The sequence below is a fragment of the Lepidochelys olivacea genome, assembly GCF_965140295.1.
Source record: "Lepidochelys olivacea isolate rLepOli2 genome assembly, chromosome: 11".
NCBI lineage: Eukaryota > Metazoa > Chordata > Testudines > Cheloniidae > Lepidochelys > Lepidochelys olivacea.
This window is the reverse complement of record NC_140421.1, coordinates 66,750,486-66,773,015: the sequence shown is the minus strand read 5'-3', so window position 1 is coordinate 66,773,015 and position 22,530 is coordinate 66,750,486. Positions and strand designations below refer to the sequence as shown.

At 40.9% G+C, this 22,530-nt stretch overlaps 1 protein-coding gene and 1 long non-coding RNA gene across 2 annotated transcripts in view; one reads left to right on the top strand and one right to left on the bottom strand.

The window, feature by feature from the left end:
* The window catches only part of ERBB4 (erb-b2 receptor tyrosine kinase 4), a 976,023-nt gene that overhangs the window by 359,091 nt on the left and 594,402 nt on the right, over nt 1–22,530 (top strand). The gene's annotated exons all lie outside the window — the stretch shown is intronic.
* On the bottom strand, nt 4,550–21,950 carry LOC311528707. Its single transcript, XR_014713674.1, has 3 exons — nt 21,899–21,950; nt 16,479–16,555; nt 4,550–4,598 (listed from the first exon to the last, which is right to left on the bottom strand). It is a non-coding gene; the product is annotated as an uncharacterized lncRNA (long non-coding RNA).

Sequence of the window (22,530 nt, the reverse complement as noted above, 5' to 3'; positions counted from 1 at the left end):
CACATTTCCAGTCAGTACACACCAAATTCTTTTTCTGATTGATCCACCTTAGTAAACAAGAACCTGCTCTGCAATTCTTATATAGGCAAAACTCTCGTTGACTTCAGTGTGTTTGTCTCTGACTGCTCTCCTTTCATCTCTTTTCCTCATGCTACAGTAGTGGTGCTGAATGCTAATGTGAGACTATTTTATGTAACCTCAGACTTGTCAAGTATTGTTTTAAGGAACTTAATAAATCAATACCAAACATTGGGCTACTCTTTTAAAGGCCCAGTGTAAGTCTGTCTACCAGTATACTCGTTTTTCTTGTACTTAGGCAGTGCAGGTGCGGTAGAAACTTACAAAGCTTCACTTAGAACCTTATTGTATGTGCACAAATCAACATTTGAAATGGATTTGCGGATCACTGGATGGATTTGCAGGTCAGTGAGGTTGTGCTGCAGGTATACTCCCTGCCACCTCTGCCCTGAGTAACTCCCTAGCTACCCAGTTCCCATTTTCCCGTCAGCTAGGAGCTATCCTCTCCCTCCACAACAGGGAGCTGGGGGCCATCTTGACACAGACCCACACCTGGGCTCAGACCCACAGGAAACACAATAGGAGTGTCACTGAACAGCAGGGAAGTGGGGCACTGGCAACAGCCTTTCTGCAAGCCTCCTCATCGGACTGGACCCCAGCAAACTGTCCCCTTGCACCGTAAGGCACAGCAGTCGGGCCTCTTCTTTTCAGCCACAGCCTCAAGGACAGCAGCACGGTGTGGCCTGTGACAAGTGCTCCAGCTACAGCCTTGGATGTTGCAGGCGCGGCCTTAAAAGTGTTGCTCAACCCAAAGCCTCCTACGCGCCCCCAGAGAACAAGGGGATTTTCGAGCTGTGTCTGATTTAATCTGATTTATTCGGGCAGATCTACATTATGGTGTTAAGTCGACCTAAGTTACGCAACTCCCGCTACATGAATAACCTAGCTGGAGTCGACTCACCTTAGGTCAACTTATTGTGGTGTCTACGCTGTGCTGGGTCAATGGCAGAAACTCTCCCATCGACTTACTTATGCTTCTCGTTCGGGTGGAGTAGTGGACTCAACGTGAGAGTGATCGGCGGTCAATTTAGCGGGTCTTCACTAGACCCGCTAAATCGACCCCCGGTGGATCAATCGCCGCAGCATCAATCCACGGTAAATGGAGCGAAGCCCTTAATTTACTGCTCTGGCTGGTGGGGTCTCTTGTCTCTATTACCTCATCCCTGACTTCTGCCTGTGTGAGGTAGAAGAAAAGAGGTACCCCAGGTTCACCTCCTCTCCAGTGGGGATAAGGGAAGGGCCATCCTGCCTGTGCATATCCCCTTCCCTTGACATGGATCTTAAAGGTGAAAGACAGATGGAAAGGAATGGGTAGAGGCCATCCTGAGGAGAGTGGGAGGGGAGGGGCAAAGAGAGGGAAAGAAAAGGAGTGTGGGGAAAGGAGGAAGAGAGCGTGAGAAGAAAAATGTGTCAAAGAGAATGATGAAAGAGGAGTGGTGTTAAGGAAAAATGTAAACCGAAAAAAGAAACTGAAACAGAGGAAACCATCATTAGAAACCTAGAGAGGAAGAAAAGATGGAGTGAAAGTGGACCACACTATTTCCTTTTTAGTTTCTTTCCTACGTTGAAAAATATTAAAATGCATACATTGGAATACATATGATACATACCGAGTTTTGTGGTACTGTATAACTAAGTGCTCTTCATTGTGCATGTAGGTGGTAACACATGCACACAGTATTTGGCATTGTGTGTGTTTTTTGTCCACCTGGTTGCCAGATCTAATGTGCCCCTCCCTGCCACATGTGGGAGGTTAGAGCAGGGGGGGCCAACCTGGGGCTCCGGAGCCACATGCGGTTCTTCAGAAGTTAATCTGCGGCTCCTTGTCTAGGCAGCGACTCTGGGGCTGGAGCTACAGGGGCCAACTTTCCAAGGTGCCGGGGGGTCCTCACGGCTCAACCCTTGGCTCTTCCACAGGCCCTGCCCCCGCTCCACTCCTTCCTGCCCCCTCCCCTGAGCCTGCTGGGCCCTTGCTCCTCCCCACTCTCCCCCAGAGCCTCCTCCACTCCATGAAAGAGCAGATCGGTGGGACTGCTGGTGGGTGGGAGGCACTGGGAGCGGGGTGGGGGGAGAGCTGATGGGGGGGCTGCTGACATATTACTGTGGCTCTTTGGCAATGTACACTGGTAAATTCTGGCTCCGTCTCCAGCTCAGGTTGGCCACCCCTGGGTTAGAGGATGGAGCTGATTTGGACCTTCTAGCCTCTCTAGTCCTCAGAAGTCTTAAAACCCCTCCCCCACAGGCTTTGGGAGGCACCATGCGGCACTCCTTCATGGCTTGCAGAAGGTGTGACATCACCCACAATGGCACTATCCGAGCCCTTGCTGGTCCCAACCCTGTTAGCATGGCTAAGTGAGGTTCTATTGTATTTCAGTGCTTGCCTGTCTTCAGAAAAATATAGGCTCTCCATGAAGACAGGACTCCATATGTATTGCTTTTAGTGAAGTTGGTTTATATTCACAGTTGGCCAAGAATAAATAAAACAGCATTATGGTCCCCATGAGTCTACACTATATGCTTCAATTATTGGTGCATTATATCAGTGGCAGATGCTACATTCCCTCATATAAAGGGGAAGAAGTTCTCTGAACAGTAAAACCAAATTTTTTGCTTATACATGGTAATTATCACCATTCTTTCATTTCAAAGGCATCTGTCTGACATACCCTAATTGTGATGTGTTGAAATACAATTTGCATTGCATTTTGTTCCTTAGACTTACAGTGAGAGTGACAATGACTGCTATAGTTAAAGAAGGTTGCAGGAGAATTTCCACTGTAACCCTCTGTTGAAAGTTGCTTTTATCTTTCCAAAATATCCACCTTTTAGCCTATATCTGAGATATTCTAGGTGAATGGGTAAAATAGCTGTTTCATTCCCTGAGTTTCACAATCAGGAACCCTGTGCTCAGTATCTGACAGGATTGTAGTTGGGGCAGAGTGGAGACGCCTTGCCAAGTGGCAGCTCCAGGAGCTCCCATGCCTGCAGGTAGGTGTGTTTTGCCTGCTACCTATGTCTCCGAGAGATGCTCCAACTTCGCTTTTCCTTCAGGAGGTGGCTAGCTCTGATCAAGTGAGCACAAGGACTGTGTTAATGTAATGGCCGCCATCTTGGCCAAAATACCTTCAGAGCTAAAAGCATGTGCTGCTATGTCTGAACTAGTGAGCCAAGGCTCTGTAGCTGAGGGCTGTAACAACTCATATTCTCTGTGGATTGGGCACAAGCGGGACCTGTAACACACACACATGAGTGGGTTAGGCTTGCGCCCATAATCCTTGGCATCCAGCTGCTGCTGAATGGGGTAGAGCAGAGAACCTGGCAAACTCCGGGGATGCCGATTTTATATACCTTGGGGAGAGCATGCTTGTTTGGTCTGCTCCCAAAAACTCATTAGAGAGAAAAGATCAGCTTGCTCCCCCCAGAGACTGGTGAGGTGGAGACAGATGGAAAACTTACACTTAGAACTGATTGGGGATTTTTTTATTGGAAAAATGCCCAATCTTAAACTTTTAGTGGAAACGTACTGGTTTTGATGAGAGATGTTTCTCGGGTCTGGGATGGAATTTTCTGGTCAAAATGAGAGAGAGAGAGACAGAGAGGCCTCTCCAGCATATGCAATAGCCTGGTTCCTAGGATGTCAAAGACCCCGGTTCAAGTCCCTTCTCTGTCTGATTGAGATCAGGAACTTGAACTGGGGTCTTCCACATCCCAGATAAGTGACCTGGCTACTGGCTGCTCTGGTGGGTGGGGTGCATGATCTCTCTTTCTCTTTGTTTTGTGAAAAACTTTGAGGGTCTCAGTTTCATCCCAGTGTGGAGTGGGAATTTTTTTGAAATTTCAAATGTTTTTGTGGGACAGGAAAACAAGTTCTCACTCAGCTCTAGCTGTCCTGAAAGATGTTGGGAGGAGAGGGAAATTGCAGGACACCTGAATAAATTTCAATCCTTACTAGAAGAAAGCAGAGTGTGAGGCAGGGCTGGGAATTCCTGGGGGGAGTCAGATAGGGGTTCCTGGATCGTGACATCAGGTTGAAAACATACCAACCTCAGTTCTGCGTGCCCTTGTCCCCCAAAGAGGCAAACACTTGATATTTCACCTGTGTTTGGCATTGCGTTTCTGTATTTGTGACCCCCCCCCCAAAGCAAACCTTGGTGGTACAAGAAAATGTGGACACAAATCCTTGCAAAGGAAAACTGCTGAGTGTCGTACAGTTTTATACTCCTCTTATTGCAGGCAGCAAGATAGCAGCAAAAAGAGATATTTCAGTCCCAACAAATTCCTTCACTCATAAAACCTCTTAAAATAGATTTCCATCCTTGTTACACTTTTCCCTGCCTTGTTTTGACCCCAGGAGATCAACCCTTGATAATTTTGTAAGGTTCACCTGCTTCCTATATAAATTCAAACTCTCTCCCTTCCCTTTGGTTTGATCAATGTTGCCTTTCATGGATGTAGCCTGAGCCAGACTTACGCCTTTCTGTGTAACACACAGTCCCATCTTCTTCGGTGTTTTTTCCCTTCTGCAAGAAGAAAGTGATAGGCAGTTTTTGTAGGAGGAAGGCAAACATGGGCTCGAACATGTGATCCACCAAAACCTCACTCGACTTGTCACAAAATTGCCACATACACGTTCCTCTGAAAACCTCTCACAAATGGATTTTATCAGCACGTTTCACTCTAATTCTCTGCCCTACCTGTAGCATTCAATCAACATGGATGCAGCAGGAGTCTATCTAATAGCAGACCTTTACTGAGACAGGCAGTTAATAGGAACAGTAGCAAGCCCTGAGGTATGTTTATGCAGTCAGACTCACTTCCTCTAGTCCTGTGATATATTAACTACTTCGGAAGTTTCCCAGCTGTTTCAGGGGATAAGTAATGGCAGTGGGAGCCCATATTTAACCTTCACTGTACACGCTGCATACTTTGTAGTTATCGTCTTTTATCTCTGTGTCTATCTAGAGAAGATTTCAAACAGTCTTTGTGTTCTCTCAGCCACATTGTTTTCCTGTTTCAGCAGGTTCAGGGGAATAGTTGAAGGCACTGCTGCTACAGTATTTGCTTCTGTGTCAGTCAAATAGAAATAATTATTTTAAATGGTAGATTGAGATGTTTACAGAATTCATAATAAACCCTCAATAAATCACAGGGTTAAGAGGGACAGTAGGGGTCAGTTAGCCTAACATCCTAGTCAACAAATATTGCTGACCTGCCCCTACATGATCAGGGAGTTTTCAGGAGCTCTAGGAGGATATCATCCGTTATCTTTGACATGGTTATTTACAGGCTTTAGCATCTCTGGGGTTTTCTGTTTGTTTGTTTTCCCATATCTTGGTAACTGATTTTTTTAAAAGGGCTCCAGAGGCAATCTTGACAGTGACCGGCCAGTAAGCCTAGCTTTCAGTACCAGGCAAAGAAGAGAATGATCAGACACATGAATGAACACAGTATGCCAGGGAAAAGTCAGTGTGGCTTTTGTAAAGCAAAAACATGCCTCACCAATCTATTAGAATTATTTTGATGTTCAAGCAAGTGGACAAGGCTGATCTAATAGAAATAAGAAAAGGAGTACTTGTGGCACCTTAGAGACTAACAAATTTATTTGAGCATAAACTTTCGTGAGCTACAGCTCACTTCATCGGATGCATTCACGAAAGTTTATGCTCAAATAAATTTGTTAGTCTCTAAGGTGCTACAAGTACTCCTTTTCTTTTTGTGAATACAGACTAACATGGCTGCTACTCTGAAACCTAATAGAAATAATGTATTTGGACTTTCAAAAAGCCTTTTACAAGATCCTGCACCAAAGGCTACTTTTGGGATAAGAAGGAAGGCCCTCTCATGGATCAGTAACTGGTTAAAAAATAGGAAACTAAGGGAAGGAATAAATGATCAGTTTTCATAATGGAAAGAGGTAAATGGCAGGGTCCCCCAAGCATCTGTACTGGGACCTGTGAAGCTCAACGTATTCATAAACGATCTGGAAAAAGGGTAAACAGTGAGGTGGCAAAGTTTGCAGACAATACAAAATTACTCAAGATAGTTAAGTCTAAAGCTGACTGCGAAGAGTTACAAAAGGATCTCACTAAACTGAGTGACTGGGCAACAAAAGGGCACATGAAATTCAATGTTGATTAGTGCAAAGTATTGCACATTCAAACAAATAATCCCAACTACAATAGGATGATGGGATCTAAATCAGTGTTACCACTCAAATTATACAGAATGATGGAATCTAAATTTGTGTTACCACTCAAGAAAGTGACCCTGGAGTTGTGGACAGTTGTCTGAAAATATCTGCTCAATGTGCAGTGGCAATCAAAAAAAAATAGCAGAATATTAGGAACCGTTAGGAAGGGATAGATAATAAGATGATAATTATCATAATGATGCTGTACAAATCTGTGGTAAACCTAGTCCTTGAATATTGAGTGCAGGTCTGGTCGTCCCATCTCAAAAAAATCTATTAGAACTGGAAAAGATACAGAGAAGGTCAATGAAAATGGTAAGGGGGATGGAACAGCTTCCTCATGCAGAGAGATTAATAAGACTGGGACTGTTCAGCTCGGAAAAGAGATGACTAAGGGGAGATATGACAGAGGTCAACAAAATCAGGACTGGTGCAGAGAAAGTGAATAAGGACGTGTGATCTACCCCTTCACCTCACATAAGAATTAGGGGTCAGCCAATTAAATTAATAGGCAATGGATTTAAAACAAACAAAAAGAAATACTTCTTCATACAATGCATAGTCAACCCGTGGAACTCATTGCCATGGATGTTGTGAAGGTCAAAAGTGTAACCGGGTTAAAAAAAGATGTAGATAAATTCATGGAGGATAGGTCCATCGTTGGCCATTAGTCAAGATTGTCAGCAATGCAACCCCATCTCTGGGTGTCCCCAAATCTCTGACTTCCAGAAGCTGGGTCTGGACCTGTTTTGTTCATTCCCTCTGAAGCATCTGGCACTGGCTGCTGTCAGGAGACAGGATACTGGGCTAGATGGACCATAGGTCTGACCTAGTGTGGCCATTCTTATGTTCTTATAAATAGAAGTGTTTTGAGTGAATACTAAGGAATATCGGCCAAGAGGTTAGTCACAACTACAGTTCTCTACTACCTTAGGAAAAGCTCCTATTGGCCTCCTATCCGTAAGTAGCTCCTCTGGGGTATACTAGACATATATAATGTATTAACTAATGCATTGTGCAAGGATACTTTGTGTTCTTATTGGAACAAATGAAATAATGTGTAAGAAGCTCAGAAACCCCCCCACTGATTTTAGGGAGCTTAATTTTTAGTTATAAAAAGGGGGGCATAATGAAATAAAATTAGAATAGATGTCAGAAAAACAAGATTAATGGCAACAAAGACTGGGGTTGGTGTGGAATTGAATGGTAGTTAAGGCTTGTATGACAAGACATTTAGCATGGCTCTTAAGCTATACACTGAATACCAAACTAACTCAAATTAGAAAGAGGGAAAAAGGGTTGTTGTTGTTTTTCTCAGTGAGGGTTTGTTTAGTTTTGTTTTGGGTTTTTTGGGGGGGGAGGGGGGGTTGGAGTGCAAAGCTATTTCTGTGTTCCCTTCAGCACTTGAGAGCTACAGAAATATATAAATCAATTTGTCAACGTAGAACCGTGTTAGTAGCTAGCTGGTAGTTTGATGATGCTACCTAGCCTGCAATAATTTTGGAGTTAGTTTATTTTGACCCAGTCCAGTGATTTGCTCAGATCCTTCAATGGGAACAAATGTAAAGAGATGGCTGGTGCTACTGTACAGCATTAGACTAGAGCACGTGACAGATTTTGCCCTTAGCTCCAGTTTATGTTCTTCAGTAATGAGTGAACTCTACAAAATCTACTGGTGAAAGAGTATAATGGTGGACTGTGAACATATCTCCTAACATTTAAAAATTAACAGGAAAACACTTATGTTGGTTATCATTTTTTGCTACAGTGATACTAAGGATCCCATTTAGGGATTTGTTTCCTATTGTTTTAGGCACTATACAAATAAAACAAAGACAGTCCTTGTCCCAGAGAGCTCACAACTTAAGATTTAGACAAAATGCTGCAAGTGAATAGGGACAAATGGAAGGTGAAAACAGAGGTTAAGAGGTCAATATTATAGCAGAAACAGGTGTGTAGGCATAAATTGGTTATAATCGTGATCTCAGGAGGCACAAGTAGTGATTGCTTAACCTGGGCATGCAAAAAGGATGTCTGATGGAAATGAGTGTATAGAAATGGAAATTACCACATATGAAGTGGATGAAGAATTTAGAGCTTCATGTGCTCAAATTGGAGGGAACCATTTAATTTCCATCCCAGAATACTGAAAGAAGTGGCACATGAGATTGCTAGTCCAGTAGCAAGGATTGTTAATAAATCGAGGAATACTACGGTATGACTGGAGAATCACTAATGTACCTATATTTAAGAAGGTGGGGGGGGATTGATCCAGCTATTAAAGTTCTGTTAATCAGTAGTATGATTAGAACAAATTTTGAAGGAAAGAATAATTAAACTCATGGAGGTAAATGGAAAAGGGTATGTAATAAAACATGGGTTTACCAAAGGTAGATCATCCCAGACTAACCTGAGATATTTCTTTGAGAAAATAAATGATTTTTGAGGATAAGAGAAATGCAGGAGATCTAATTTGCTTGGGAGTTCAGTAAAACATTTTGTATGGTGCCACACAGGGAATTATTGGTTAAATTAGAGAAGAAAGGGATTATTACAGGAATTGTAAGGTGGGTAATGAATTTGCTAAAAGTGAAAAGGCAAAGTGTTGTGCTGAAAGATGAACTTCAGACTGGAGGGAAATTACTAGTAGAGTTCCTCAGTATTGAGACTGATCTTATTTAGTGTTTTTATTAATGATCTTGGCACAAAAAGTAGGATTGTGCTAATGAAATTTGCTGGTGATAGAAAGTTGGGAGGCATCGTCAATACACAGGATGATTAGAGTATTATACAGGAAGATCTTGGAGACTGGAGTAACGGACGATAATGGATTATTCTTAATAAGAAGAATTTCTGCTATAAACTAGAGGTTCCTCAGTTGGAAGCGACGGAGGAGTAGAAAGATCTGGGAAATGTGATCCTAGGATGCATCAGGCAAGGCATTTCCAGTAGAGGAAGAGAAGCATTAATACTATTATACAAGGCACTGGTAAGACCTCATTTGGAATACTGTGTACAAGTCTGGTCAACCATGTTCAAGAAAGATGAACTCAAAATGGAACAGGGGCAGACAAGAGTTAGTAGGATGATTAGGGGAATGGAGGACCTATTTTGTGAGAGGAGATTGGAAGAGCTTGGCTTGTTTAATCTAGCAAAAAGAAGGCTGAGAGGCGATATGATTGCTCTGTGTAAATATATCAGGGGGTTAAACACCTTAAGCTAAATGACAGTGTTGTCACAGGAACAAATGTACATAAAATGGCCATGACCAAATTCAGGCTGGAAATCAGAAGAAGATTTCTGACTCTGGAACAGCCTCACAATAGGAGTGGTGGGGCCAAACAACTTAATTGGTTTTAAGAGAAAGATAGACCAATTTATGAGTGGGATCATATAATCAGGTTTCTTGAGATGAATGGGGGGTAGGAGGGTTTGACAACCCTGAGGGTCCCTTCTGATTCACATCAGATGTTCCTAAAATCTTATGCTTCATGACTTCTGTCATTTGCCTGAAGGGGTCTCCCGTAGTGTATTCTGTTTTGGTTTTTTTTGGTCTTGTTTCTTTGAAGCATCAGAGATTACCTCAGATGGAAGTGGGACACTGATGGGGTTGGCCACTACTCAAAGGTGGTGCAGAGAATTTTCTGTCTCATGTGCTTGGCTGACTAGTTCTTGTTCTTGTGCTCGGGGTCTAACTGATCATCGTATGTGGGAAGGAATTTTCCCGAGGTCAGATTCGCAGTGATCTTCGGGGCGTGGGGTGTGAGTCACTTGCCAGGATTATCACATTAATCAATTCCCTACCATTGAGGGGGTCTTGGGCACTGGTGTACCTTGGTCCCTCCTGTTCTTTCCCTGTGGCACATAATAGTTTAGTCTCCTGAGGCCTGTAATACCTTGAGTCTTGGGGTTTAGTGTGGGGGTGTTGGGTGGTGTTTGTGGCCTGTGGTCAGACTAGATGATCTGGTCAGACATAGATGGTCCTTGCTGGCCTTAAATTCTATGGCTCTGTGACTCTCTGCTGTAATTAGGAGACTCTGGTAAATTAATAAAATATGTTCAATTGGTCTCCACTAGCATGCCAGAATTACTAAAATAATTTCAATATTTCACATGTGTATAGGATGGTTGTTAAAATGTAAAACAAAGTTCCCTGTCATTGTTTGGAGTTGTTTAAATAACTATGTCCAATAAAAAGAAAATTTGACCCCATATTTCCGTTGCTGCTGAGATAATCTAATGAAGAATAAGCACACAGTCTGCTACACTTCTCCAAATGATTAGCTAGTGAATTGATAGGAATGCACAAAACATATTGGAATAACAGATAAGGTATGCCAGAGCTTTGTCAAATGTGTGTTTGAATACCAGATTGCTCAAAAGATACAGCAATCTTGCACTCTGTTTTAGTGTCTGAATCTAAATTTCTAAATGGCAAGGTTTTGATCGCAGCTGTTCAAGGGTAATCACCTTTGTTGCATACACAAAATGAAAAATGTATGCCTTTCCAAACAGAATTGACATCCATCCTTACTAAAGAAATGATTTCTGAGTGAGATATTATTTGTTAATGTCTTTGACTTTGAGGATTTGAGATCATTATTGTTGATTGTAAATAATAGCTGAGCAGTCCATTTTAAAGTGTCAAGCTTGGTGGAAGATGCACTTTATTCAGTCAGGCTAATGTTGAGAGCCTAACCTGACAGTTCAATATGGACAATTTCCAGCCAGATAGACACTTGTTTAAAATAGTTAAGGGAAAATCAATGGGAGTTGCAGTTTACAAGGAAATAATCTAATGCCACTAATATTAGAGAACCCTTTTCATGCTACATACTCTTGTCCTTCTTGTCCCTCCTGCCTCCGCCCCTCCCTGATATTCCTAGCAGTATATGGTAATGAAAGCTCTTCCCTTGGCCACTTTGGCTAACTGTATATGGCCCCAATTAGGTAAAGCATTTAAGCACATGCTTCACTTTCAGCATTGCTTAAGTTCCATTGTTTTCAGTGAATGTATGCATGTGCTGAAAAGCTTTGCTGAATAGCGATATTTTCCCAAATATGAATGTGGATTTCACATCTGGAACAAAATTACCCCAACAAAGCTTGTGAAATTCATCCGGTTTCCTGTTTTGCTACAAAGCTGACACTCAGATCAAGTTCACCAATATATGCGAATCATTGTAGTAAACCTGGAGCATGAAATATGCACAGACTTGTGCAGTTTTTGGTCTTTGGTAGAAACCATGCAAACATTGTGCGTTGTTTTCATCATGTGTAGCTGAGGTGCTGCTGAATTTTTCTTTGAGAGTTCACTTTTAGTTGAACCCAGAGGGACTGCAATCAAGGAGACCTATTCTGTTAATGGGTAGTGCGCAGAGTCTGTGTAGAATTCTTGGAAAAGGGTAGTCTGCTCAGGCTGAGAGCTCCCGAATCTACCCCTGTCGATGTCTGAAAAGCTGCTGTTGTTTCATCTTCCCTGCTGCTTCTGGTGATAGTGCACAGTTTGAATCTTCAAATGCCATGATGAGAGTGATCAATCTCAATCCACCCCCCCAAAAGAGGAGAACGGTTGAAGAAGACAAATAAATACAGCCAGCTATCGGAGGGCACAGGAATCTTGAAGGAGAATTAGTGACAAAATGAAACAGGAACGCACACGAAACTTAAACTTGTAGTGCATTAGTACTGTGGAATAATGAAAGAGTGGCAAAGAGGAACTCAGACACGAACAAAGATGATGATAATAAAACTTAGCATATCAAAGTTTTCATTGTCAATGCAGAAAAGTGGGGTTTTCCTTGGACTGACCACAAAACTGGTCTGAAGAGAGCTCAAGAGGCTCCTGCGTGTCTGATGCGGAAGAAAACTCAATGCCTATAACATGCAACAATGTATTCATGTAATAAAAAATCAGCTAAGATATTGACAGACAAGGGCATAGAGCTGGTTGAAAAATACTACATATTTTCAGCAAAAGAAGAATAGAACATTGACTTTTTTTATTTTTTTATTATTTTTTTTAGAATTTCAACAAAATGAAAACTGAAAAAGTTTTCAGATTTTGGTTTTTTCTTTTCCCATTTTCCAGTGAAAAAAGTGGGAACAATCATAAAGAGAATGGCTACCCACAGCATTTGGAGCCAGTTCTGGATCTTTACTTTCCTTGCATTCAAGTATGTTCTGTTCTGAAGTTTTGCTTCAGGCCAATTTAAAAAATCGTAATTATAATTCTTAGAACAAGCACCAAAAAGCATTTTGGGAACCTCACAATACAGATTCAGGATATGATCTATGACCAGATCAGCTTACAAGCAGAGTTGGAAAAAAATGGAGACGAGGAATGTTATGAGAACTTGCTCAGAATTTTTTTTCTGAATTACAAAATTTGAAATTTTATTGTAACTTCAAAACTAATTTTGACCAGCTCTACTGCTTTTCTTAAAATAACCCAGTGACCATTTCAGAAAAATATTTTCTTACTTTGTCTTTTTTTTTTTAATTAAAAAAAATCATCAAAATTTCACCATTGGAAATTTTTTTACCAGCTCTACTTAAAAGCTAATATCAGATTCTAGGTAAGAAAGAGGTAACAAAGTGGAAGAATATGTATAATATCAACAAGATAATGCAGTTAGGCCACAGTTAAATGGTTCATTCCTCTTCAGCAAATCATTTAGGCATGTGTTTAAAGTTAATTGTTTAGCTGAACTGAGGCTTTGGGGCTTGAGTTTATACTCATTGTACGTAATGCCATGCTTCCATTGATTTGAATAGCGTAGAATCAGGTCAATACCCAGAATGGTCTACTGCACATCTTGGTAGAGAGGAGTGGTTTTGTTTTTTTAACAAATAAATGTCTGAGTTGACTAATATCTTGTAGGTTTGGGGCATGAGGTGGGTTGTAAGCCGGGACTTGAATGAAGAATTGGTCACCTCATGGATGAAGACTATTCTGGAAGAACAGAGTATTGGGGCAGGAGTCATTGGCAGAGTTGAGACAGGGCAGTGGGAAACATGATCAGGTTGAATTAGTAAGGGGAGGTGCAGTTACAAAGGACCTTGAGGGCGAGGCCCTGATGTTTGAACCTTTAAGTAGTGCTGTACCTTGAAACACTGTGTTCAATGTGATGCTGTGTCTATACCGTGACTGTGGGTACAAGAGTAATATATAATCCAAGTCTATTAGCGGAAATTCTCTATTGAGCGAACAGTAAAGTAATTTAGAAGGACTTCTGATGCTAGCTGAATAATACCACTTTTAATTTCATATAATTTTCTCTAGCAGTCTCTGAGGCGGTTTCGAATATCGTAGGCAAAAATGGAAACCAAAACTCCTGGGCAATTCTCAAGGGGTCAACTGCTAAGGCAACAGCAACTCAAGAAAAAAAAGATAAAGGTTTGTTTTATTCGATGTAATTGAGCTGGGATTCATTTTTCATTAGGATCTGGCACCTTGCATCCTGATAATAGTTACTGCTGGACTTGTAGCTCTGCTTCCTTAAGGAAATGTTATTTGGTGGGGCTCCTGAAACTTTAGGAAGAAAGGGAAATGAGTTGACCAGGAATTAGATCATTGGTCTTAAAATCAAGAGGGATCCCAGACTCTGTGAAACATTAGCATTAGCATTGGCATGGCCAAAATTTCCATTTTTTCCATATTTTAGGTACTGAAATCCACTTTACGATAAGCTAAATGTAGATATGTAAGTGCTAATTTCAGGTACCCAATTTAAAAAATATTGGCCTATGTCCATTAACAGTGAGTTTGATGCATAGTCTTAACAGATATTAAGAATGTAAATGGCAAACTACAAAGGCACTTTGATTTAATCATTTAAACAATAAGCTCTTTCAATGCACATTTATATTCATACTGCTTAATATTCAGGCAGCCTTTTGTGGTATAAGAGCATCGAGCTGTGTAACCCCTGATCCCACCTATCATTTGCCTTGTAAGTAAATAAGTAAGTAAATAGGTTGGGTTATCCCATGGTTAGAGCACTAGTCTGGGATTTGGGAGACCTCACTTCAAGCCTCTGCTTTGCTACAAACTTCCTGTGTGGCCTTGGGCAAGTCACTTAGCCTCTTTGTGCCTCATCTGTAAAATGGGGATAATACATTACAGGGATGTTATGAAGATAAACACAAAAAGCTTATGAGGTGCTCAGATACTACAGGAATGGGGCAGAGAAGTACCTAAGACAAATACATTGAGTAAAGGATTTTAATTTGCTGTTTTACATTTTCCAGCATAGAGCATCATTTATACAAATGGCCAGGCTCCATGTGAGGAACTTTGCAAGCATCGCTTTCCCTAACATTGACCTTCTTGTTTTAGAAGTTGACTTTATTGTAGTAATGTAATGGAGATGTCTCCTGGCAGCCCCTCATTAAAAATCTGCCATCACATTGAAGAGAGGGGTGGGGGGGATGTGTATTCCTGCTTCTAATAGAGGACATGTCCTCAGTCACGACTATAGTATCAACCCTACCTCGGATGGCTTTGTCATTGAGAATCATAAAAACACAATGTAAGGTTAAGCTTGCTTTGAGAATATATCACATTACTCAAGTGTCAAGTAATTTTCAAACAAATCCATGATAGGATAATCCAGGGCAGAATTAAATCAAACTGGGGCCCTAAGCACAGTCTGACCTGGAGTTTCTCACAAACACCCTTGGCAGTGGTGTTGGCCACGACTGTGGAATGGGGCCCTCAACTCCCTGCACACAGAACACAATGATAGCAGGGGGCCCCTTTCCCCTCTGAAGAGGCAAAGGTGGCATCAGGCTGGCCCCGTAGTACCTGTGTTTAGAAAGATAGGGTGGATTTGCTGTATTCTTCTTGTTCTGCTGCCCACAGAGTCCTCTGCTGAGGTGGTGTTAGTAGGGCCCCCAAAGCAATGGATCCTGGAGCTGACACTCCATTTAGATGCATGGTGCAGCTCATTACTCTCTGGCTGTCAGCAGACTCAGGCAGATGTCCCTGCATGAATCCGCTACACTTGGGTCACATTTCAAGCTTTTCTTTGGAATCAGGAAAGCTAGGGATTTGTATTTAAATAAAAGCAGACTTTCTGATGTAATCATATGAGTCCAGGAGCTGGAGCCCTCAGCACTGGCCTACGTTTGCCTTATTCTGGCCTTGCCGGGGCCTCCTTACAAGCATCTCTGAGCCAGAGTTTTAGAGGTTTTTAGGCCTAGTAAGGTTTTCAGAAGTGACTAGGTGCCTAACTCCCACTGAAATCAATGGTAGTTAAGCCCCGAGGCAGTTTTGAAAATCCCGCTAGATGCCTGTCTCCATCTTCAGGCACTTTTAAAATTTGGCCCTCTTTCTAAGTCTCATGAATTACGTGAGCTGAACACTATGCTAACTCTCTTTGTTTTCCAAAATATATTTCTGTCCAATGAATTGAATGTAATATAAGTGTGTTGGCCACATGGTGTGCACTTTTCCCTTCTTAGTTCTGATTTATAAGAAAGCAGTTGAGTTTAATTGAGAAAATAAATGGATAGCCCCTCACCACTTCTCCCAGAAAATGCACACATTCTTGGGACAAAGAGTTTCTTGGAGGCTAAGCAGGGAGTTCCCTTGTGAAAATATTGGCAGCCCATCATGGCTTTGTCATACTATATATAAGAAGCCAAAGCGTCAGTGGGTATAAATCAGCACAGTTCCTAAATTGCCTTACGCTAGTTGAGGATCTGGCCCACTATATGGTATGGAATAATATGGAATGGAAACTGAAGAATAAAGTTACATAATAAAGCAAAGAGCATAACTTTCTTTCTGGAGTTTGCTTGCATCGTTTGGAAGTTGAAAACATCAGTGCATCAGTAATACTATTGAGGGTAGTACAAGAATTAATTTTGTGATACTGAATCAATACACACTGATAGCTAGAACTGTGTAGATATAGAAATAGCTGTAGATAGGCTGCATGGTGTATTAAATGTAAAGCCATTAGTAATCTGTCAAGCATTCAGTAGCACTATTTGACATTTAGCGCCTTGTATAATGATGCTGTACATGTATCTCTAGTCACCAGAGTACAAATTTTGATGGAACCCAAAGCCTGACCCTGAACTTGCTGTTACATTACCAGGCATCAGTCTGAGTTCCAGCCCTTTTGTTTAAGCACTAGCAAACAGCCCTCGGATTTTAAGCAGATGCCATATGAAATTAGTTGAAAATTGTACAACATACCGTTATTTTGTACAGTTAGACTTCATTTCAGTTCACTCTGCCTTTTCCGATATTTCTTCTGATTGCTGCCCAACCGACTTTGTGGAATTTGAAATGAAAAAAAGAAAAGAAAACGAAGTTGCAGGAGGGAAAGGCACATTTTTAAAACAAAAATCCAGGTGAGGCTTCAGATGAGCATAAGTAAACTATTCCGTGGACTGACAAGTCTGTTCTCTTTTTTGAGAAGAGCACTTGAAACTCCTTGTGTGGACAATGCTACAGAAGGCAGTACACTTTTGTGAAAGACATGGTACCCACTGTGGGGAGATAAAGTGGCCTGGGTAGCAACGTTTGTAAACAGAATGCAGAGGAGATTTTTTTAATTTAAAGTGAAGTGATTTTGGCATGCTTATCACCATTCCTGTTATCACCAACAAATTCTGTCTTAAAATAAAAGGCAAAGCTACTGTGTGAAATCACTACAAAATATGCTGAAGAAGGATCATGACTGAATCACACTGCCAGAGGGAAAAACAGTTATAGCTATGGAAAAATAATCTTAACCCTTTTCATACTAAAATCCAGGTATGTGAAGTATATAAGTATATTGCAGCATGGCAGAAAGGTGATATTTGTCATCTGTGTGACAAAGACAAATTAGAATCTAGCCATTTTAGGGTGGGAATGATTTTCATGAAAATTAATGACTTGATTAGAAGGAGAAATGAAGCTTCTTCAAGGGGACATGCAAATAAAGGAGGAATCACTAAAACTGTCATCTGATGTAAAGTGAACATTAAAAAGAGAAAGATAGGATACTGTAAAAAGAAAAATTTGATATATCAATCGTACACTGTTAGTAAGTATAAAGGAAAGCGAGAGGGGAAGAATGTGGCTCAGTATATGTTTGACTTACAAAGAGTTTCATTTAAATAAGGACTGTGCCACTATTTCCCAGATGAGACAGCCACAACTCTAAATAGCACAAGAATCTGAGTACTGTATAGCCATGGACAACTTGTCATCTGGTGTTTTGGACACCGAATTTCTCTAATTGATGCAAATGTTGTTGTTTTTGTCTATTCTGGATATTTGTCTGCGCATTGTCGAAGAGATTTGCCCTTAATATACAGGCGAGGGTAATGTAAACCAATTTGTTTCTGTAAGTCCAAGTAGCGGACAGCAGATTCAAGAGCATGGTGTCTGCAGATTGATTTCTGCTCCCATTCAAGAGGATTAGACTACTATAGGGCAAACACCTGCAATTGTTATAAGGAAGAAGCACATCAGAATACGCCAAAGAAGCATTTAACCCGCTTTCTAAATTCAGCAGTTTAGTTAAGAATAAATCTCCAGTGGCAATTAGTATTCAGTTTAAAGCATTGAAGTAAGCGTAGCGGAAAGGACAAATTTTAAGTGTGTGAAAGGGCTCATGTACAGTAAGACAGTATATTGCCACCAAAAGCGTGGTTAATTTTGTATAGGGATGTACTCTAAAAACCTGCATTATTAACTAAAATTTGGTTTGATTTGGGGGAACATCTGAAAAACTTCAGCGGTACTTGTATTTTCTTCGTGTCTAAATTGTCTGTAGGATGTTAATTTCTTCTCCTCTTCCCTTTTGTCACCCTCTGCCTAGATAGACACAAACCTTTTCCAGCTGATGTTTGTGACACAGAAAACAGTCAAAAATTATTTGTTGAATATTGTCTTGTTTTCCCAAATAATGTAATGTGTGGGGAGAGGGCAACGTAACAGTTCTCTTTGTGATACATTTTGTGAGCAAACCTAGTTTGTTGGGAACACAGTAGGCCAAGTCACATGATACCTATTGGACTCAAAATGGGGGGGAAATATATATATATCTATATAATGCTAAGCTCAGCCTATAAACCAAGTATTTGGTCAAAAATGAGTTGCCAAATCAAGACACTATTCACGGTCAGTTGCGTAACTGTTCATGATATGACCATCTCTAGAGCTGGCCAGAAAATGACAATTCCATTTCACGAAAACTTTTGAGGTTTCAAGTCTGTTTTTATTCTGTGTTGGAAGGAAAATTAAACTTTTCAAAATTGTCTCTTTAGAAAGTGAAAGAAAGTTGTTGAAATGTCAGTTTTTGGATTGAAAACATCAGGTTTTAATTTTTTATTTAGGTCTCTCTCTCTCTTTCTCTCTCAAATTGACTTCTGAAACCTTCTCATAAAACATTTAATCAAAATCGATATGTTTCCATGAAATGTTTTGTTTTTGACAAACAGGCATATTCTGATGCAAAAACTTTGGTAGAATATTTTCCAACCAGCTCTAATATTTTCTCTACTTTTTTGAATGCTTTGGCAGGGAAATTGTTAACAATTTTGACGTTTAATTACAATATTTAGACTGGTTTCAGAATATTTAGACTGTAGATCTAACATGCATTGATGAACAGGGCAGTTCACACCTCTCAGAATTATATTTTTAGACTCTCTCTCTAGAGACTCAAGCAGAGATCACTCTACTGTTTTACACTTGTTCAAAATTTTAAATGTAACTTTACAATCAGATGGGCTAGATATTTTTAAATTATATCTTAGATTCTGGAGCACAATATGTTAGCCTGCTGAAAGATACCTGCTTCCTGAGCAGCAATATGTTTGTGGGTGGAAATAATTATCTTTTGTTTCTGATTAACTGATCTTATCTCATGTGCTTAGGAACATCTGCCCACTTTACAAGATGCCACTTCTGTATTTCTCAGTGAGACAGAAATGCTGTATTTTAACTTAGTTCTGATCCAACTAGAAAAGTCACCCAAAAATGTCTCCCAGCTTCTGCGGCTGACTGCTTGTGCTCTGACTGTCCTGTGTAGACCCTGCTGACATGCTCAAAAAGGTTCTTAGTGTGAATTAATGCAGTACAGTTTCAAGTGGGACTACATTGATGCACACTTGGTCCCTTTAGAGCATGTCAGCAGGACAGTTAGAATGCAACACTTTAGAGTAATCTGCAGTTTACACTCAGGTGATGTGCATTGCTGCACATTGTATAAGCAAGCCCTTAGTCCCAAATTACTGAAACTGGTGCTGCAGGTCTTCAGCTGGATGCTAATGCTGCTGGAATCATCAGTAATGTCCCTCCAGGCCTTCTCAATGCCTTGCAGGGAGGGAGGGCTGGCAGGAGATGGGAAGCTATATTCCATTCAGGTGAGAAAGGGAGCCAAGCAGTTCATAGAACCATAGAATATCCGGGTTGGAACGGACCTCAGGAGGTCATCTAGTCCAACCCCCATGACCTCCATCTCATCCTCCAGTTGGGTGGAGGAGTAGGTGTTCTGTGGAGTTAGAGAACAACCTCTCTGTTTCCTATGGATCTGCCCTCTTCATATAGCTCTGTACAGTCACTGACTCTTCCCCTCATGAGGTTTCCTTCCCTTTGCACTCAAGGAGTTCAAACTCTTACCGTGCTCTAAGTTTATCCCATTTTTCAGGAGGAGGATGGCATGTGCCCACCCTTCCAAATACTCATTCTAGGCATGGGAAGATATAAATGAGAACTCTATCTACCACCACACACACCCTTTGTTTTTATTTGTGCACAGCTCTGAACATTTCAGTAGTGCCAACTCTTGCAATATTATTATGAGTTCCCAAACTCATGGGATTACACAAGACTCTTGGCTGTCATTTAAAGAATACAAACAAGTTTCTAGCCCTGGTGTTGGAGGAGAAAAGCTTGATAATGTGGAGTGAGTGAACTCTAAAGGCTAAAAACAGAAAGGAAAGAAAAAGAGCTCAATATAATTTTCTTTAAAAGTCTCGTGAGTTTTAAGCTAATCCTTATGATTCTTTGGAGCATGACTCACAATTTTTGCATGCTTGGAATTGGCAATGCTGAAAATCTTATGAAGTCCCTTCTTTTGTGGGATACTCATAGCCCAGATTTACAAACCCAAGAGGACAAAGTGGGTTGGATAAGCAATCCAAACTTGTTGGTGTCAATCCAAACCAAACCCAAACTCTTAATCACTTTATTTAGGTCTGCATTCACCCAGATAATTTGTGTGCAGTTTCCACGACAGCTTTCACAAATGCGCTGAACTTTCTGCTTGCACGTGGAACAACTCAACTTGCATGCAAAATAGTAGTTTTGTGCGCACAATAAGTGGGCAATTGAATATATATTGACACACCTATTTTCTTATTTTAAAAACTAACCCTAAGGCTTTGTTCAGTGTGACAGAGTCAAAATGGGTCCAGCTGACACGGTGGCGCTTTGAATATTGCTGTTCTCATTTTGATCAGGAAATAGCGTCCCTTAGCAGATTGATAGGCAGCTCTAAAACGGAGATATTATTATTTTCCAGCAGGCTTTGAAGTCCAGGCTTTTTGATGTTGTTTAGTGGCGATTGCTGGGATTATCTTCATATCCTCCACGTAAGTTTAAACATAAATTGCATTTGACTGCAGTGACACTAATTAGGGCAGAGGCGATCAAATGCAGCCCCCCTGCAGGTGAGCTCAGCCAATAAACCAGTCATGACTGACAAGGGTTTCTAGTGCTTCAGACAATTGGAATTTCATAAACTGTCCTTCACCATCCCTCTGTCCCCGCCCCGACTGAGAGAGACGGTGACAGAGCAGGCTAGATCCAGAATCACCATCTGACAATCAGAATATCACACTGACAACCATCAGTGCTTACAACATGCAGCTGGGACTTTGCGGCAAAGGTTTGAGATACTGACCCTATTATCCCCCAGAGGTACAGTTCCAACCTTTTTATTGCCCCTTCGTTTTAAAGAAAAAAAAAATAACCTTCTTCCCTGAAATATGAAATCTCTCAGTGACATGTCTTTGAGGTGTTTGACCAAGTATTGTAAAAACACAGCCAGGGCTAATAATCCTAAAAGCAGCGCGTTGCATTCCTCCGACACTGGAATCATTTCAGTTAGTTTACAGTACATTTGAATCACCCGTGTCACTCATCCGCTCAGTTTCCATTAACTTAGCGTGGAATTTCTTCTGTCCCTGCACAGAAACGAAAGGGTCAAGTGTCTCCTTCATGCTCAGAACTGCAGCCTGAATAACAATTCTGCTCAGGGTAATTGTGATTAATTAAGCTATTCCAATCAGTCTCCATGTATTTGTTGTAATAAATACTGAATGCATTTGTAACCTCTGTCATCTTTGTTATTAGGAAGGGAAAACAAGAGAACCCTGTTCCTTGAGACCGTGCCTCAAGGGATTTCTGTGGTGTCATTGAATAGCTTTTCTTATTGCCTGATATATTTTTCTTCTCTCTTTTTAAAGGCAGGGGGCACCCTATTAGAATGCAATGCTGAGCAGGCTCATTATTGTCAAATTAGATTCACTGACCTTCACTGCTATTTACCAGGAACAGAAAAGCAGCTTCAAGGACATTTTGCAATGGGTAAATTCACACTGAGTGCCACTCACCGACAACTGGATCTCTCATGCTTCTGCATTACTTGAATATGCAGGAATGTTTAAACCCAGTCACAAGCCTTGTGTTAATAGAGTAGTTCTTTAAATGGATCACATGCTGTACCCTGTGTACACCTCCCTCACCTCCTTGCATGCTCGCACATTCTTCAGATTAGATTAACTAGACCTTCAAGGTAAGTGTACAACCAGGGCAATATGGAGCACCAATATTGGGACCAAGCGGCCTGAAAACAGGATCCATGTCCCGTGTAGGCGGGTAACTGAAGTTTGGCCTTTTCTTTTTTATGTTTTCTTGATTTAATTTTAAATAAATTAAAAACCACTATTAATTTCTACGCAGTAATGATGCATTTGATTCTCATAATCCAGCGTCCTTACTCCCTCTAATTGTTTGCTACTTCCAGTTGTGATTTGAAGTTTAAAATTAGACTGTAAATTCATCAGTGGCAGAACCTTATCTTTTTACTAGTGATGTCATAATAATGAGGATAATACACTCTTATATTGTACTTTTCATCAGCACATCTCAAAGTGCTTTACAAAGTGAAGAACCTGTAAGATGTACAGCACCTAAGATGCATCCAGTCCTTGTAACAAATTCAACTAAAAAAGCTATTGATCCA